This window comes from Megascapheus bottae, chromosome 17, assembly GCF_031878675.1.
Source record: "Megascapheus bottae isolate mThoBot1 chromosome 17, mThoBot2.hap1, whole genome shotgun sequence".
Taxonomy (NCBI): Eukaryota; Metazoa; Chordata; class Mammalia; order Rodentia; family Geomyidae; genus Megascapheus; species Megascapheus bottae.
The window spans coordinates 46,054,435-46,060,434 of record NC_143525.1 but is presented as its reverse complement, the minus strand read 5'-3'; the positions used below and the strand labels follow the sequence as shown (position 1 = coordinate 46,060,434).

Genomic DNA, 6,000 nt, shown 5'->3' with positions numbered 1-6,000 from the left:
TCACCAGCTTCTGCTTCAGTGTAAAGGCGGTGTGGGTGCAGTAGTCCTCCCCGCCTGTGTCTTGCTCCCCGAGAATGGTGAAGAGGATGGGGGGACTGTTGTGTGCAATGAGCAGCACATCACAGATGCCTCCCTGACTCCCTTGCAAGTTCAGGTCCACAGCTCAGCTTCTCGAGACTATCACAATTCCCCAGGAGGAAGAAGAAAGTTGCTGGTGCATTAACACCTCCAGTCCTTCATGCTCTTTGCACAGCTCCTTCCAGAGAGCTGCGGGAACATGTTTGAGGTGTTCTGGCTGCACTAGATGTGGGAATTCGAGAGAAGATTTGAAAGGTGTGCTTTATTACTTTATATGAATCCCATGTTATATTTAAGAGGGAAGATAAAGCAATCTAAGATAATACAGTTCAAGAGACCTTCCCCGCACACCTGGTGACCCAGTCTTTTACCCATATCAGTGGCCATGAATGTCTTCCTAGGGCCAGACAAACCCTGGACAAACACAGGGGACTGGAAGAATTCTCTTCTGTTATCTTATGGAGGTCATAGTATGCCAACTAATATGGAATTTACTGAGCTGAAAGAAGTGAAAAACATGCATAACAATTACTCTTTTTTTTTTTGCCAGTCCTAGGCTTGAGCTCAGGGCCTGAGCACTGTCCTTGGACTTTCTCAAGGCTAGAACTCTACCATTTGAGCCTCAGCACCACTTCCGGCTTTTTCTATATATGTGGTACCAAGGAATTGAACCCTGGTCTTCGTGCATGCTAGGCAAGCACTTTAACCACTAGGCCAAACTCCCAGCCCGGATAACAATTACTCTTGCACCTCAGGGACTTACAGAGCAATGTTTAAAAATCTTTCTGACAGCTGGGCATGATAGCTCACGCCTGTAATCCTAGCTTTTCAGGAGGCAGAGATCTAAGGATCTCAGTTCAAAGCCAGCCCCAGCACAAAAGGACCAGGCCCAGAGACCCTTATCTCCAGTTACACTAGAAAAAGGGAAGTGGGGCTGTGGCTCAAGGGTAGGGTAGTAGCCGTGGGCTGAAGAGCTCAGGGACAGGGCCCAGACCCAGAGTTGAAGCCCCATGACCCACCTCCCCCCCAAAAAAATCTGTCTGACAAGTGTTAGGCGCCAGTGGCTCACAACTGTAATGCTAGCTACTCAAGAGGCTGGGATCACAGTTTAACCAATTACCAAAAAGCCAGAAGTGGAGCTGTGGCTTTAGTGGTAAAGGAAGCTCAGCCTTGAGTGAAAAAGCTAAGGGAGAGTGCCAGGCATGAGCAGTTAAGATTACAGGTGTAAGCCACCATTGCCTAGCTCTATATGTTGCGGTGTGTTTGTGCGTGTATGCTTGTGTGACAATACTGAGGTTCGAATTCAGAGCCTTGCACTTTCCCTTAGGTGTTTTGTTATAGGCTGGTATTCTACCATTCAAACCACATCTCCACTTCTGGCTTTTTGCTGGGTCACTGGGATAAGTCTCTCTTATTTGTTTACCCGGACTGCTTTGACCAACATTCTCAGATCTCATCCTCCTGAGAATCTAGGATATCAGGGTTGAGCCATTTGAGGCCAAGCTTCGATGCTGCTTATTTAACTATTTCCTCTGGGGCTTCCGATAATCATGGAGCTTTCTTTGCCACTACACTGGCTTCTTTGTAAAGACACCTGATCTCCCTCCACAAGGGGTGTGAAGTGTTGTCTTTGTTCACCTGGAGTTGTAGTACACAATTTTCCATAGATTTCTTTTTAACCAAAAGTGTTACATGATCTCTCTTACTCCTAAATAGAAAATGGCCACCCATACCTGAAAATAAATGTTGTTGGAGATCGGATTTATGTTCCAGGCCTTTCCTGGAATTCACTGGTCTGCAGCATGGAGGACTTTCAGATGGGCTCAGCTGAGATTCAAAAGCTTCAGACAAGTCTGAAAGAAGAAAACAACTAACTCTTGACACGGAATTGAACCTGACCAATACTACAGATACCTCTTCCTTTCCTTGTCAAGGTTATTATCAAAGCTCCCCGCTGAACACATGCAGCATTCTAGGAAGAGAGCCTGGGACCAAGGCCACATTTGACACTGATACCCTTGACAAACACAGATGCTGTTAGGACCCTGAAACTCCTCAGTCAAAAAAAAACCCTCCCCCATTTCACTTCACTTCCATCTGTCCCGCTTGACTTCACACTTTCTGTCTAGTATTTAAAGAGCCCCAGTTGTGTGTGCGGGCGGGGGGGGGGGGGGTAGGGTGCCATTTCCCCTTCAGCCAGGCTAATGAACACTTGGTCACTTTTCCCAGGCTTCACCCCCGAACAAAGTGTGTGGAGTCTTTCTGCCCTTTCTTTATTCTAATGCCCCCATGACTCAGTTTCCTTACACCTTCTGAGTGCTAAGATTCTACATGTGTACCACCACATCTGTCTCCTTCCTTCCAACACGGAACTATGATTCCTCAATCAATTTAATGCTCCCTTTTCTAAATGAGAATAGCTTTGTTTAAGCATTTACCTCAAATACTAATCATCTTATGACTTAAATCCCAGTACCTCCAGTAACCCCACGTGAAATATACCTCCCCAGTGCTGGCTCTTAGCTCCCACACCTGGCTGATGCTAAACCTGAGGTTGAAGGTCATTATCATTATGAAGCTCTAGCAAATTCCCATTCAAAACTTTTAAACGATAGACAAAAATTTGTTTCTTTTATGGGAAATCATTATTCGCAAAATGTTTGATTTTTTGGCCTTTCCTCATCCAGTGAAACTTAGGACTATAGAGAAAGAAAACTTCAGTGGGCCACACAGAGTTCAAGATCACAGAGAATGGAGGACACAGGGGAGCAGAAGAGGTAGGGCAGAGAGGGCAGTGCTACTTCCTGCTTCTTACCTGGGTCATTACCCATGCCTCAGTTGTCAGGCTGTAGAGGCCCTTCTTCTCCTCCACCATCCATGAACTGGGAGCTCTTGAGAATACCACGCAGCAGAATGGCTCTACTTTGAGCACACAGACATAACCACACAGCTCTCCCATTTCAAGCACATTTATGACTTTGGTACTGTAGGATACTGGTGCGTTCATAGAGCAGAAATGGAAAATAGGCAACTTGGCAATTTCTCTTTCTACACTATTTTTAAAGAGTCAGGATCAATATTGTCTTTTGGGCATCCCAAGACTTCCTTGGTCTTGTCATTCACTCCAAGAAAAAGACAGCCTCCTCCAGAGTTGGCAAAGGCAGAGACATACTCTGGAATTATGTTTTTTACATATTCCTGTATACGTGTTGTGGAGAACTGTTTAAACTCCACCATTTCAGATTCAGGAAAAGGTAGTGTCATGTAATTCAAGATAGTCTCTTTGGAAAACATGGGAAGCAGAATTTGATTCTGCTTGATCCAAGACTTGTTGTACAAGTCTTGGGATTTTACTGGGTAAATACCCTTCATTCATGGAATGATGTTTTGCTTTCTTTTTCTTAGTCTTCAGGAAATCAAATGCAGCTCTTGAGTCCATGGACCACTTATAGGTACCAGATCTATGGTACAAGGAAGAACTTAGGCTACAAATTCGGGCCCTAGAGGAACCATCTAAAGAGCCATTGCTCCACGATTTAACAAAAATGTAAAAATATTTCTGGTGTTGCTTAGTTTCAAAGAAAGACTGTAATTCTAAAGATTGAATGAGCTCTCTCAAGGCCGTTTCCAGGTCAAGTCCCAATTCCCCAGGATAATCAACCTTTTCTGTCATTTCCATCCGAATCACTCCTCCTCCAGAGTTTAACAGAGCACATGCAGCCTGTAAAAGCCTCTCCTTCTGCTGTTTCTGATTGCCTGGAGAATTCTTTCTGTTTGTTTCACCCAGAGTTATATTTCCTATGTCGATGACCAAGTCTGCTTGAGGTGGATCCACCACCAGGTAGCAATAATTTCTCTGCATGTTGTGGATCCTACAGCTAAAGGAACAGAAACATTAATTTCACGTTTACTGAGATACTCACTGCTTCATGCTCACAGTCCACTCATCTATCATTGGAAGATATTGTGTCTAAAATGTTCCAAATCAAAGCAATAGATGAATCAGCCTATTAGCCAAAATGGGGCTAATGAAATTAGTATCTTGCATAACATGGGCCATGGAAGGGGAAAAATGAATCTGGAAACCATACTGAGTAAGACTCTCTGTGGGTCATGGGGTTTGAACTGTGGCCTGGATGCTGTTCCTGAGCTCTTCAACTCAAGACTACCGCCCTACCCCTGGGCCTGGGCATTGTCCTTGAACTCTTCAGCTCAAGGCTACCATCCTACTCCTAGAGCCAAGCCCCACTTCCCATTTTCTAGAGGCTAATTGGAGATAAGAGTCTCAGATCCGGGGCCGGGAGTTTGGCCTAGTGGTTAAAGTGCTTGCCTAGCATGCATGAAGACCCAGGTTCGATTCCTTGGTACCACATACATAGAAAAAAAAGCCGGAAGTGGTGCTGAGGCTCAAGTGGTAGAGCTCTAGCCTTGAGAAAGTCCAAGGACAGTGCTCAGGCCCTGAGCTCAAGCCCAGGACTGGCAAAAAAAAAAAAAAAAAAGAGTCTCAGATCCTTTTGTGCCCAGGCTGGCTTTGAACTTTGATCCTCAGATCTCAGCCTCCTGATTAGCTAAGATTACAGGTGTGAGCCACCGCGCCCAGCAGAAGACATTTCTCTTTAGATTTCCTTGCCTTCTCCTTTCCCTTTGAAGTAGGAAATAAAGTCACCACCTGAGAAGAGGCACTTTGGAGAGAAGGCAACAAGACAGCCATATGCTACTTCAGTGAGAAACATTTGAAATAGACACTATAGAGAAGTGAGGTCATTCATAGGGGAATAAAGTATTGTCCACTCACTGAAAGATTAGTACTGCAGCTAAAATGACCAAGTCAGGTTTTCATGTATTGACATACGTTAAGTTTAAAAAGCAACATGATAACAAAAGAGAGAATGTGGGTGAACAGGTTTTCGAATTGGAATAACATGAGGGCAAAATATTTAGAAACAGAACTACAATAAACATTTTCTTCTGAGTACATCATTACAGTAAAAGGATACACAGGATACTCACTAGTTTCCAGAAGTTAATAGTAAGAACTGAAATGTATACATAAGATGAAGAATTAAGAAAACGTTAACTTAAACTGAGACTGGGAGAGAGAGGGCGGGAGAGAGGAAGAGGGAGGGGCAGAGAGAGAGAGAGAGAGAGAGAGAGAGAGAGAGAGAGAGAGAGAGAGAGAGAGAGAGAGAGAGAGGGAGAGAGCGCTGTCCCAAAATGTCCAGTCTGCTAAAACTCAGCAGTAACTGGGAAATGAGGTGCGTTTTTTTTTTTCTTTTACAGTTCTGGAGTCTTGAATTACTACACTGTGTGTGTGTGTGTATCTTGGGCTTGAATTCAGGGCCTGGTCCCTAAACTTTTTTGCTCAAGGCCGGTACGCTACCACTTGAGTTACAACTCCACATCTAGATTTTTGGTAATTAACTGGAGATTCTTTTTTGTTGTTGGTGGTGGTCATGGGTCCTGAACTCAGGGCCTGGACATTGTACCTGATCTCCCTGGCTCAAGGCTAGCACTCTACCACTTTGAACTACAGCACCACTTCTGGTTTTCTGGTGGTTGACTAAAGATACATCTCATGGACTTTCCTGCCTAGGCTGGCTTTGAACCACAGTCCTCAGAGCTCACCTTCCTGAGTAGCTAGGATTATAGGCGTGAATCACCAGTGCCTGATTTAATTGGAGATTCTCATGGACTCTCTTGCATGGGCTGGCTTCTAACTGTGATCCTCAGATCTGAGCCTCCTGAGTAGCTACGATTACAGTCTGGGCCACCAGTGGCCCCAAAATTATTACATATTTTAACTAAAAAAGTAGAGGAGGAACAGAAAGATTTTAGCATGGAAGTCACTGAAATATAGATTATGCAAGTGAAGATGCTTAAGACAGGAATGAGGGTGGTAGGGGGAGAAAGTAAAAAGCTCAG

General features: G+C 44.5%; 1 pseudogene; it reads right to left on the bottom strand.

Moving 5' to 3' along the window:
• Nucleotides 1-2,875: 2,875 nt before the first annotated feature.
• On the bottom strand, nucleotides 2,876-3,940 carry LOC150052019 (schlafen family member 13 pseudogene; annotated as a pseudogene).
• Nucleotides 3,941-6,000: the final 2,060 nt, after the last annotated feature.